Below are 14,087 nucleotides of genomic sequence, written 5' to 3'. Positions count from 1 at the left end.
TGTGAGGTAGCTCCTTTGGTACCATGAGGGCCAGGGCATGGTCTTCTGCCAGTGTCTGACAGGGGATCAATTTTCATACTGGGCTCCAATTCTCCAGGGCCCCTTATTATTTGCCAAATTCTTACATTACATAGAGAGAGTCCCAGGGCTCCTTCTAGACTGGGAGAAGCTGTTTTCAGATAAGAAGAGTGTCATATACCAAAGCAGAGCCATTATAGAGCAGGTGAGAGCCAGAATCAGAAGAAGGCCAAGATCAATAAAACACAGAGGCAGAATGGGATTTCTGCAATCAAGTATTTTACAGTCAGACAGACACAGGTCTCATCCTGGCTTCTTATGAGCTGTGTGACAATTTAATTTTAATTTTAATTTTTAGAGACAGGATCTGGTTTTGCCATCCAGGCTGGAGTGCAGTGGCACAATCATGACTCAGGAAAGCCTGAAACTCCTGGGCTCAAGTGATCCTCCTGCCTCAGCCTCCTGAGCAGTTGGGACTATAGGTGTGCACCACCATGGCTGGCTATTTCTTTTTTTTGTAGAGACAGAGTCTCGCTATGTTGCCCAGGCTGGTCTTGAGTTCCTGGTGTCAAGTGATCCTCCTGCCTCAGTTTCCCAAAGCACTGGAATTACAGGTGTGAGCCACAGTGCGTGGCTCTGTGTGACAATTTAGGCAAGTTAGCTGATCTTTCTAGGCTCAATGTCTTTGTCAGTAAAATGGACATAAAAAAGATGCTGTGTTTTTCCAATGCCTACCTCCAAATCTCCCTTCTGAGTGCACTACTTCCTTCCCTGTGCCTCCCACTTCCTGTTGGCACGGTACCTGCCTCCAGTGTTGCTCAGAGATCCCCCTCTTCTAGAAGGAGGAGTTCTCATGGTGGGTAGGTGGTTGGAACAAAGCCACAATGAAGATGTATGAAGGCTGAAGCTTCTAAGTGGCCAAGAGATGTTCAATGTTTGGGATACCAGGTGGAGGGCCCCTCCTTTCAGAATCCCCTGGCTTCTCTTTGGAATCTCTTCCTCCCTCTCATGCCAGGGGCCCCTTAACAAAACTAGGTGTGGGTGGTTCAGGCTGATGCTGCTCTGAGGCCAAATGAGGGATGCTTTTTCTCGAGACACTAATTATTTTGTTCCCTTTTCCATAGGGGCTTTTTTCACCATCTGAGTGTTAAAACCTAAAGGTACAGATTAAGCAGCTAGGCCCAAAGGAGAGTTTTAGAAAAACTGCCAGCTGCTCTTAGCCCGATTCTGGGATTTCTCATATTTGGATTACACACAATCCTCTTTTTTAAAAATTGTGGTAAAATACACATATCAAAAAATTTGGCATTTTAAGTTTTTTTTTTTTTTTTTTTGAGACAAGGTCTCACTCTGTCACCCAGGAGGGTACAATCATGCTCACTGCCGTCTCCACTTCGTCAGCTCAGGTGATCCTCCTGCTTCAGCCTCCCGAGTAGCTGGGACCACAATCAGCTAATTTTTTATTTTTGTAGAGATAGGGTCTCCCTATGTTGCCCAGGATGGTCTCAAACTCCTGAGCTCAAGGACCCTACCACCTCAGCCTCTCAAAGTGCTGGGCTTACAGGCATGAGCCACTGTACCTGGCCCTTTTGAAGCATTTTTAAGTGTAAAGTTCAGTGGCAAAAAGTAGATTTACATTGTTGCACAATCGTCACTACTATCCATCTCCAGAACTTTTTCCATCATCCCATATTGAAATTCCATATCCATTAAGCACTAACTCTCCATTCCACTCTCCCCCTAGTCCCTGGTAACTGCTCTTCTACTTTCTGTCTCTCTGAATTCTAGGTTTAACTTACATAAATGGAATCATACTTGTCCTTTTGTGTTTTATACAGGCCTCTTTTAAAGGAGAAATATATTATAGTCGTGCTCTACTGAGTATTCTGATGTTGCATACACATACACACAGGTGTAAAGGTAGATATAAAATGCTAAGCTTACAGCTCCATTTACAGCTTATGCAATTATAAAATAATCAAACTAAACCTAAAAATCCACAAAATCTTGTATTATTAAGTTTAATGTGAAAGATAATGTTTTGTTAAAACAAAACCCCAAAGGTGTTTAATAATAGAAATAGTTTTGGGTCTGGTTTCTACATTTAATTTGTGTTTGCATTTTGGCTCCAACTATTTTAATGCAGAGGATAACTGCGTACGTATGTTGTAGAAGATGTTACCAGTAACATGAAAGCTTGGTTTGATACTGCAGGATAATCAGGCCAAATACTTAACCATAATATTGACAGCCAGGAGTTCTTGGAGGCCAATTTTAATGAGGCATTACTTGTTAATAATGTAAAATTATCTTTTCTTGGAGATAGAGTAGTATTGTGGTATTACTGAAATATGAATTAAAGGGGCATCTACTCTGATTCTTGTTAGAATTGGGAAGAGAAAAATCCCTTATTGTGATTACCTACTTTGCTTGCTGCTGCTAATGAACTGTTGCAAGTCAATATATACAAAGATAAGCTTTAAACAATGGACTCTGAATACAAAATCACCAGCAATATCCAGGTTCTCTTGAGTTCAGTGTCCTTATAAAACTATCTTGATTGCTATGAAACAAGCCATCCCAAAGCTGAATGGCTTAAAACAATATGTGTCTCACAAGTCTATAATTTGGGCAGAGCTTCCTGGGGATAGCTTATCTCTACTCTACTAGACCTTACCTGGCATGGTTCAAAGAGTAGAGGCTGGAATCATCTCATGCAGAGGTCAGTAAACATTTTCTGTCAAGGACCATATAGTAAATGATTTTCAGCCTTGCGGGCAATGTAGTCTCCATTGTTAATACATTTTGCCATTGTAGTGCAAGAGCAGTCATAGACAAGTAAGTAGGCATAGGTGTAGTCCAATAAAACTTTATTTACAAAAACAGGTAACAGGTTAGGATTGGCCCACAGTTCAAAATCTGCCAACCCCTGATCTAAAGGCTTGCTCACTCACATGCTTGGCAGTTGACACTGGCTGTTGTCCGGGACCTTAACTGGGTCTTCTAGCCAGAACACTTGTTTATCTAGCCTCTCCATGGGGCTTGAGCTTCTGTACAACATAGAGCTGGGATCTAAGGGCAAGTGTTTAGAGAGAGCCAAGCAGATGCCCTGTCTTTTTAATAACCAAGCCTGAAGAACCACGGGGCATTACTTCTACCACATTACTTATTGAGGCCATCACAAAGGCCCATCCAGATTGAAGGGGAAGAAGTATAAGACTTCATTTCTTGATGGGATAGTGACAAGATTCTGGAAGAGCATATAGGACCAGGAATATTGCTTGCTCATTTTTCGAAAAGATAATCTTTCACATTTACCACTTGCCATGTGATGACTCAATTCTCCCACCACTTTCTTACATTCAAAATCATTTCAAAATTGTCACTTATACAGCAGGCCTTGACGTCATTTGAGGTTCATTTGTTGGGAAAACATTCTCAAACACAACCTTAGGCACTGAAATTTCATGGAGCATTCCAAGGCAGTCATACAGATGATTCAGAACAAGCCAAGAAGTATTTTTACATTATTATTAAAATAAAATTCAAATTTCTCTAGATCCCTGAAAATGTCTACTCCATTTGAGAAAAACGGATCTAAGTCCTAGGACAGAGGGGCTAACAACAATCCTCCTCGCTCTCACACGATCCAGCCCAACATTCTTTTTTTTTTTAATTGCATTTTAGGTTTTGGGGTACATGTGAAGAACATGCAAGATTGTTGCATAGGTACACACATGGCAGTGTGATTTGCTGCCTTCCTCCCCTTCACCTATATCTGGTATTTCTCCCCATGCTATTTCTCCCCAACTCCCCACCCCCCACTGTCCCTCCCCTATTTCCCCCAACAGTCCCCAGTGTGTAGTGCTCCCCTCCCTGTGTCCATGTGTTCTCATTGCTCAACACCCGCCTATGAGTGAGAACACGTGGTGTTTGATTTTCTGTTCTTGTGTCAGTTTGCTGAGAATGATGGTTTCCAGGTTCATCCATGTCCCTACAAAGGACACGAACTCATCGTTTTTGATGGCTGCATAATATTCCATGGTGCATATGTGCCACATTTTCCCTGTCCAGTCTATCATTGATGGGCATTTGGGTTGGTTCCAGGTTTTTGCTATTGTAAACTGCAGTGAACATTCGTGTGCATGTGTCCTTATAGTAGAACAATTTATGTTCCTTTGGATGTATACCCAGTAATGGGATTGCTGGGTCAAATGGAATTTCTATTTCTAGGTCCTTGAGGAATCGCCACACTGTCTTCCACAATTGTTGAACTAATTTACACTCCCACCAACGGTGTAAAAGTGTTCCTATTTCTCCACATCCTCTCCAGCATCTGTTGTCTCCAGATTTTTTAATGATTGCCATACTAACTGGCATGGTATCTCAATGTAGTTTTGATTTGCATTTCTCTAATGACCAGTGATGATGAGCATTTTTTCATATGTTTGTTGGCCTCATGTATGTCTTCTTTTGTAAAGTGTCTGTTCATATCCTTCGCTCATTTTTGAATGGGCTTTTTTCTTGTAAATCTGTTTTAGTTCTTTGTAAATTCTGGGTATCAGCCCTTTGTCAGATGGGTAAACTGCAAAAATTTTTTCCCATTCTGTTGGTTGCTGATTCACTCTAATGACTATTTCTTTTGCCGTACAGAAGCTGTGGAGTTTGATTAGGTCCCATTTGTCTATTTTGGCTTTTGTTGCCAATGCTTTTGGTGTTTTGGTCATGAAATCCTTGCCTACGCCTATGTCCTGAATGGTTTTGCCTAGATTTTCTTCTAGGGTTTTTATGTTGTTAGGCCTTATGTTTAAGTCTTTAATCCATCTGGAGTTAATTTTAGTGTAAGGTGTCAGGAAGGTATCCAGTTTCTGCTTTCTGCACATGGCTAGCCAGTTTTCCCAACACCATTTATTAAACAGGGAATCCTTTCCCCATTGCTTGTTTTTGTCTGGTTTGTCAAAGATCAGATGGTTGTAGATATGTTGTGTTGCCTCCAAGGCCTCTGTTCTGTTCCATTGGTCTATATATCTGTTTTGGTACCAGTACCATGCTGTTTTGATTACCGTAGCCTTGCAGTATAGTTTGAAATCCGGTCATGTGATGCCTCCTGCTTTGTTCTTTTTGCTTAGAATTGACTTGGCTATGCGGGTTCTCTTTTGGTTCCATATGAAGTGTAAGGTGTTTTTTTTCCAGTTCTGTGAAGGTCATTGGTAGCTTGATGGGGATAGCATTGAATCTGTAAATTACTTTTGGCAGTATGGCCATTTTCACAATATTGATTCTTCTTAACCATGAACGTGGAATGTTTCTCCATCTGTTTGTGTCCTCTCCTATTTCGTTAAGCAGTGTCCAGCCCGACTTTCTGAGCAAAGGTCTCAAGTCCTGTCATCATAAGCAGTGTGCATTTGCTGCAACAGTCCTCTCCTGGCACTCCCTTAGGAAGCTGTAGTACAAGGATTTGGTCTTGGCCATCTCTCTGTCTTGCTCTCAGAGACACTACTAAAGGCCCTTAATTACTCTTAACCATTTTCAGTCGCATTGTGGTTCTTCGGCAGCCTTTTCACAGCAGTGTGAGACAAAGGTCCTCTTCTTTCTTATTATTGTCTAGAATTCTGGTTGATGTTCCTCAATTTGTGAGTCATCTTCCAAAAATCATTGGTCGAGTTTTGCTTGGTGCCTAATCTGGAGGAATGGACAGGCTGCTTGGTGCTCAATCTAGAAGACTGGACACCTGATGCCAGCTGCCAGGTGGTAGAAAAGAAAGCATGGGAATCTTTTCCTGCTTAACTATTTAATGCCTTTTTTTTTTTTTTTTTGGAGACTGGGTCTTGCTGTGTTGCTCAGGGTGGTCTCAAACTCTTGGCCTCAAGTGATTGTCGTGCCTCTGCCTCCCAAGTCGCTGGGATTATAGATGTGAGCCTGCATGTCTGGCTAAATTGTCATTGTTTGTTTGGTTTTTGTTTGTTTGAGACTCTGTCTCAAAAAACAGGGCGGAGTGCAGTGGTGTGATCTCTGCTCACTGCAGCCTCTATCTCCTGGACTCAAGCTATTCTCCCACCTCAGTCTCCTGGGAAGTTAGGACTACAGGCGTGCACCACCATGCCCAGTGATTTTTTTGTAGATAGTGTTTTGCCATGTTGCCCAGGCTGATCTGGAATTTCTGAGCTCAAGCAATCTGTCCACCTCTCTCTTCCAGAGTGCTGGAATTACAGGTGTGAGTCGCCGTGCCCAGCCAAACTTCTCATTCCTAATTAACTAAACAGGTAGATCTCAAGAATACTGCCCATTCTGATAAAGCCTTTGCTGAGATCTTCGTTCAAAATTTTTAGTGATGTAAGATGACATGGGAAGCATGTCAGGTGTCTCTGAATACCTCCTTTAGAGAATTCAGGATAGCTAGATTGAGACACTGTATCTGAAGTCTTTAGGTCACAATAACAGCACATGGTGGACCTCAGTTGTCAAAGAATGCATATAAGCACAGTGGTGACAGCCCACAGCTCTCACACCCAGGGTGGCTTCTCTCAAGGTGGTTAGGTCCTGAGCTGCTCACAGTTGGTCTAGGTACTGAGGGCAGGGGGCCCAGCTGGTGTGGGACTGTGGGTACCTTTACAGAGTGGCTGGAAGGGAAGTGGCAACATATTCTGAGGTGAGAAGACCTTTGGTCAAAAGCTATTTTGTGTTTCTGCTGTATTTGGCAACTGAGAGGCTGAGCTGTGAGGTCACCTTTTCTCCAGTACGTTTTAAGAGGCTTCCCTCTTTCCTGTTCATTTCCCACCTGAGAGCCAAACATTCTCTCTCTGACTCATGTAGTTGTTGTAGAGATAATGCAGATGTCAGAAGCAATGGCCATTAATTTGAGAGGAGGAGGGCAATGACTATTCAGAAACAAGTCTCCTCTCATCATGCAAATACCCCTAATTAGGAAATCCAGAGTTAGATTCTGTGTCATGGAAACATAATTTCCTTTGACTCAGAGAGTTCCAGGACTTGCTGCAGGCTATGAACCTTTCTTAGTTTCCTGGGTTAAATGACTTCACCCCCTGCCCTGAGTTTTATTGGACAGAGGTAAATTCAATGTGACATGGAAGATGAAGCATCTTCCATGTACTAGGCACTATTTCCAGTGACTCAAGACATAGGAGTGAACAAAACAGAGTTCCTACCCTCAAGGAGCTTACAACTGAGTAAAGGAATCTTCAAGTGGCAAACCCTGAATACTCTGTGGATCCTGATAGAAAAGTGAAAACTTTGTTTGGACACTGTTATGAGTTGAATTGTGCTCCTCCAAAAATTAGTATGTTGATGTCCTAATCCCCAATATCTCAGAACATGATTTCACTTGGAGGCAGGGTCTTTACAGAGATAATGAAGTTAAAGGTAGGTAATTAGTGTGGGCCTGTATTAGTTCATTCTCACACCGCTATAAAGAAATGTTCAAAACTGGATAATTTATAAACAAAAGAGGTTTAACTGACTCACAGTTCTGCATGACTGGGGAACCCTCAGGAAACTTACAATCATGGCAGAAAGGGAAACAGGCATGTCTTACATGGCAGCAGACAAGAGAGAGAGAGATAGAGTCTTAAGGAGAAACTCTCAAACACTTATAAAAGCATCAGATCTCTTAAGAGCTCACTCACTATCACAAGAACAGCATGGGGGAAACAGCCCCCATGATCCAATCACCTCCCACCAGGTCCCTACCTCAACAGATGGGGATTATGGGGATTATAATTCAAGATGAGATTTGGATGGGGACACAGAGCCAAACCATATCATTCTGCCCCTGGTCCCTCCCAAATCTCACATTCTTTTTACATTTCAAAACAAATTATGCCTTCCCAACAGTCCCCCAAAGTCTTAACTCATTCCAGCATTAACCCAAAAGTTCAAGTCCAAAGTCTCATCAGAGACAATGCAAGTCTCTTCTGTCTATGAGCCTCAACCAAAAGAAAGTTAGTTACCTCCTAGATACAATGGGGGTACAGGTATTGAATAAATGTTCCCATTTTCAATGAGAAATTGGCTAAAACAAAGGGGCTATAGGCCACATGCAAGTCCAAAACCCAGCGGGGCAGCCATTAAATCTTAAAGCTTCAAAATGATCTCCTTTGACTCCATGTCTCACTTCTGGGATATGCTGATACAAGGAGTGGGCTTCCATGGCCTTGGGCAGCTATTTCACAGGCTAGCTTTGCACAGTAGAGACCCCCAGTCTGGCTGCTTTTGTGGCTGGCATTGAGTGCCTGCAGCTTTTCCAGGCACATGGTGCAAACTGTAGGTGGATCTACGATTCTGGGATCTGGAGGACAGTGTCCCTATTCTCACAGTTTCACCAGGCAGTGCCCCAGTGGGGACTCTGTGTGGAGTCTCCAACCCCATATTTCTCTTTCGCACTGCCCTAGCAGAGGTTCTCTATGTGGGCTCTGCCCCTGCAGCAAACTTCTGCCTGAACATCCAGGCATTTCCTCTGAAATCCATGCAGAGGTTCCTAAGCCTCAGTTCTTGACTTCTGTGCACCCATAGGCCCAACACCATGTGAAAGCCAAGGTTTGGGGCTTGCACCTTCTGAAGCCACAGCCTGAGCTGTACCTTGGCCTTTGTTACACAGCTGGAGCTGGAGTGGCTGCGACTCAGGGTACCAAATCCCAAGGCTGCACAAAGCAGCAGGGCCCAAGGCCAGGCCCACAAAACCATTTTTTTCCTCCTAGGCCTCTGGGCCTGTGATGAGAGGGCCTGGGGCAAAGGTCTCTGACATGGCCTGGAGACATTTCCCCATTGTCTTGGTAATTAACATTTGCTTCCTCATTATGTATGCAAATTTCTGCAGCTGCTTGAAATTCTCAGAAAATGGGTTTTCTTTTCTATCAAATGTGATAGAAAATTTCTTTTCTATCAAATGTGATAGATAGCCATTGTCAGGCTGCAAATTTTCCTAACTTTCATGCTCTGCTTCCCTTTTAAACATAAGTTCCAATTTCAGATCATCTCTCTCAAGTTCAAAGTTCCACAGATCTCTAGCACAGGAGCAAAATGCCACCAGTCTCTTTGCTAAAGTATAGCAAGAGTGACCTTTGCTCCAGTTCCCAAGAAGTTCCTTATCACCATCTGAGACCACCTCAACCTGGACTTCATTGTCCACATTGTCTTCAGCATTTTGGTAAAGTAATTCAACAAGTCTCTAGGAAGTTCCGAAGTTTCCCACACCTTCCTGCCTTCTTCTGATCCCTCTAAACGGTTCCAGCCTCTGCCTGTTACCCAGTTCCAAACTTGCTTCTACATTTTCAGATTATCTTTATAGCAGTGCCCCACTCCTGGTACCAATTTATTGTATTAGTCTGTTCTCACATTACTATAAGGAAATACCTGAGACTAGGTAATTTATAAACAAAGGAGGTTTAATTGACTCACAGTTCTACATGCTTGGGGAGGCCTCAGAAAGCTTATAATCATGGCGGAAGAGGAAACAGGCACATCTTACATAGCAGCAGGTGAGAAAGAGAGAGAGAATCTGAAGGAGGAACTCAAACACGTATAAAACCATCTATCTCATAAGAACTCACTCACTGTCATGAGAACAGCATAAGGGAAACCACCCCTATGATCCAATCACCTCCCACCAGGTCCCTCCCTCAACACATGGGGATTATAAGGATTAGAACTGGAGATGAGATTTGAGTGGGGACACAGAGCCAAGCCATATCAAAGCCCTAATCCAATATGACTGGTGTCCTTATAAAAAGGGGAAATTTGAATACAGAGACACACATAGAAGGGAGACAATGTAAAAAGACAGGGAAGAGATGGCTATCTACAAGCCAAGGAGAGAGATCTGGAACAAATACTTCCCTCAATTCTTAGAAGGAACCAACCCAGCTGACAGTTTGATCTCAGAATTCTAGCCTCCTGAACTGTAAGACAATAAATTTCTGTTGTTCAAGCCACCCAGTCTGTGGTATTTTGTTATGACAGCCCTCACAAACTAATTTAAACATTTAGTAGCTCCCTCTAGCTTTCATACATCTGGTGGGAAAAATCCTGGGTGGGCATAATATTTACCAGAAATTTGATACATTCATACATTCATTTATTTATTCATCCATTGCCCATCTCCTTACCCTGATTTATTAATTTTTAAATTATACATACCACTCTCTGGAAATTATTTTATCTTTTATTTACTTGTTCATTGTTTCACCAATAGCTTCATGAGAGATGCTGAATAAGAATTTATCCTTCCTTGTTTCCTTCTCTCTCTTCCACCCCTCAATATTTAAGCATCTCTTATGTCTATTGTGTGAAACAGCTTTCCATGCTCGTCACTGTTAAAGCATAAAGAGGTATAAGGAATGGTTCTTGTCTCCAAGGAGTCTGTGATTTCTGGGAGGAGATAAAGTATGACCATGTGAGCAGCTGTATTCTACCACCAGGTAGCAGGTGAGTGTGGGCTGGCCAGGTGCTGGATTATAACTGCTGCCAAGAGGGAAGGTGCAGGGTACTTAGGGTATGCAGGAAAAGTCTCCTGGAAAGGAGGAGCCTGCACTTCAGATAAAAGAGGGGAACAGGAGGGAGTATAGAGTAGCAGAATGTTCATAGTCCATTGCCTTCCCTGATGCCTGGGGGCTATGTTTAGGGAGGAGTGGGGTTGCCTCAGGCCAGAATTGATCAAGGCCTGGGGATGGAGATGACGGACAGAACCCAGAATCTGCATTCTGGCATCCCAGGAGGTCAAAGCTTAGATGCAAAAACTCTGGCCACACATTAAAATCATCTTGGGAACTTAAAAAATGCTAATGTCAAAATCCTACCTTGGCCTGGTACATCCCTGGGTCTGCAGGCAGGACCTGAGAGAAAAGAAATCCTTTTAGGATGTGGATTGACAGCAGTGGCTCTTGACTGCAAGGCTCAGGCTACCCTGGCCCAGTCACGGGATACCTGCAGTTCTGGAGAGATGAGGGTAATTGCTGGAAATAAGGCATCTGGCTGCATTCCATTGGTATGACCTCCTTGTCCTGAGAGTAAAAGTGCCTGCTTGTGACATCAGAAGAATGTGTTGACAGATCTGTATCCTGCTTCCAAGTTTTACTACATTTTCTTGTGGGAGCAGCAGGATAATTAAGCTGGTTTCCCTCTTTTTTTTTTTTTGTCCCCATCAGCTTTCTGCAGATGTTCATGGATAGAAACCATCCAGAAAGGTGTTTTGTTGTTGTTTCTGTTTTTTTGAGGATATTATTGGGTCCAGAGTTTTAGGGATTGTTATGGTTTGAATGTGACCTCCCGAAAATCCAGGTGATAGTATTAAGAGATGGGGTCTTTAAGAGGTGATTAGGTCATGAGGATTCCTCACAGCTGAATGGGACTAAGACCCTTATAAAAGAGGCTTCATACAGCATTTGTGTGGTTGACCTGTCTGCCTTCCACCATGTGAGGATTCGATGTTCCTCCTCTCTAGGATGCAGACCTCACCAGGAAAATGAACCAGTCAGCGCCTTGATCTTGGAGTTCCCAGCCTCTGGAACCGTGAGAAATCCTTTTCTGTTCTTTATAAATTACCCAGTCTATGGTATTCTGTTATAGTGGTAGAAATGGACTGAGACAGGAACCTTCCTCCTTGGGGCTTGTTGGCTCAATTTCTTCTAGCTGTATACGAAAGCTCCTGTCACGGTGCCTGGCACATAGTGAGCCCTCAGCAAATGTTTCCTTCGTTTCCAATGAGACAGCAGAGATTCTCAGAAATGCTTAATTTCAAATATGTTCTGACAGAATATTGCCACCAAATTACTTTTTGTCTGTTCAGGACACTCTTGGTAAAATACAGAAAGATGGGAGCACAGAGAGAGTTGGCCCATCTTCAAAATAAACCTAGAAATGTTGGTTGAGATCCACCAACATTTGATCTACCAACAGTGTATATCACTGCATTTCCACGCTAGCCTCTGCACTGCATATATTATACAGGTTACTTGCCCTCTAGCATCTGATAACCTATTTCAACAGGTAAGATGTGAACATGTGAAAACTTAACAATAAAGGATTTATACAGCAGCCTAAAACAACAGTAGAATTGCTGTCAGGGGGCATATCAAGAGTATATGATTTATTGCCTAATAAATCTGAGGACAGCTGGAACTGGTCAGAAAGAGGAAAGGCTACTTCAGGTTGGGGTAGTTAGAATGAAGGAGAGTGTAGCTGGTGTGAACAAAAGTGTTGAGCCTGACCTTGGCCTAGGTGTGCCCCAGATACAGCAAACTCAGCTGGCAGGAACAAGGAGCATTTTATGTAAATTTAGTAGGAAGGTGAGCTGTACCTCACTGGGGTCCCCTTAAGACAGTTCTGGTGAGTCCAGTCTTCCTCCTTTGATTTTCTTTTGACAAGCATTTGCTGGGCATTGACCATGTGCGAGGGACAGTGCTAGGTGTGGGGGATTTCAAGATAATTATGACAAGTTCTAGGCTCAAGGAGCTCACAGTCTAGTGGGGAAAGTGAGATTGCAAACCCCAAACCAAGGTGAGATTTCATCCTGCAGGAAGTAGGGAGGAATGAAGATTTTTTTTGTTTGTTTTTTTTTAGCAAAGTGGGTGTGAATTGAAAAGGGATTCTGGGCCGGGCACGGTGGCTCACGCCTGTAATCCCAGCACCTTGGGATGCCAAGGTGGGTGGATCACCTGAGATAAGGAATTCAAGACCAGCCTGGCCAATATGGCAAAAACCCATTTCTACTAAAAATACAAAAATTAGCAGGGCATGGTGGCGGGCACCTATAGTCCCAGCTACTAGGGAGGCTGAGGCAGGAGAATTGCTTGAACCCAGGAGGTGGAGGTTGCAGTGAGCTGAGATTACGCCACCACACTCCAGCCTGGACGACAGAGTGAGACTCCATCTCCAAAAACAAAAAGAAAACAAAAGAAATTTGATGGCTCTTCCCTTAGCTCAGCAGATCTGAGTGACACAGTTTCCATTTGTCACAGGGTCTTCTGGGTCTCTTGTCCAGAATCATCTTTTTGTGCCACTTACAAAGCACAATCCTTGAGAAACATTTTTTTCAGTTTGCAGGACTGACTATGGTCTTTTTAAACAGGGGGATTGCTTGTTGTTAGTATCACCTGTATTTGGCATTGAACTTTCTGAAGCTGGAGAGGACAAAGTAGCTTTAGGGAGCTCCCTTCCAGCCTCCAGGACGCTGATGCAATGACTCAGCAATGGAGTTTTGCAATATGCTTACAGAACCAGACAAGCTTGCTTTTCCTAAGGAAACCTTGGTGTCCTAAGAAAACCTCAGGCTGGGTCCCTGCCCTGCCGGGTTGAAATTCCTTCTCTCTTCTGGTAGCATGCCTGTAGCACATGCTCTGTGACCAGCTTTAGGGAGTCCACAAAAGGCTTTGGAATGAAGTCAAATTTGAGTGCAAACTCAGTCTCTGCCTTTAACCAGTTGTGTGATTTTTGGCAAGTGACCTAAGCTCTCCTGGTTAAAGTTTCCTCATCTGTGAAACAGAGATGATAACTACTTTGCTAGGTGGTTATAAATATTAAAAGAGTATTAAGTGAGACATAGCAGATATCTCACATATATTTTTTTCTATTGCAAAGTGCATAATATTTTTCTTTTTTTGTTTTTTTGAGACAGAGTCTTGCTCTGTTGCCCAGGCTGGAGTACAGTGGTACGATCTCAGCTCTGTGCAAACTGTGCCTCCTGGGTTCAAGTTATTCTCCTGCCTCAGCCTCCCGAGTAGCTGGGATTACAGGCACAAGCCACCATGCCTGGCTAATTTTTGTATTTTTAGTAGAGATAGGGTTTCACCATATTGGCCAGGCTGGTCTCAAACTCCTGACCTCAAGTGATCCACTCACCTCAGCCTCACAAAGTACTGGGATTACAGGTGTGAGCCACTGTACCTGGCCAAAGTGTATAATATTTCTACTAAGGAAATTAGTGTCTCTTGGCTCCATGTTAAAAAAAAAAAATTGGATTTCCTGGCTTTCCAACTACACCTTTCCTTCTGGCCTCACCCTGATATTTGAGTAAATGCACCTGGCTCAGAAGGGTTCAGGCAGAAAATTCTATCGCC

This window comes from Sapajus apella, unplaced genomic scaffold, assembly GCF_009761245.1.
Source record: "Sapajus apella isolate SASKATOON/1434 unplaced genomic scaffold, GSC_monkey_1.0 scaffold40, whole genome shotgun sequence".
Classification (NCBI taxonomy): domain Eukaryota; kingdom Metazoa; phylum Chordata; class Mammalia; order Primates; family Cebidae; genus Sapajus; species Sapajus apella.
The sequence above is the reverse complement of the archived record's forward strand: the minus strand, read 5'-3'. Positions refer to the sequence as shown.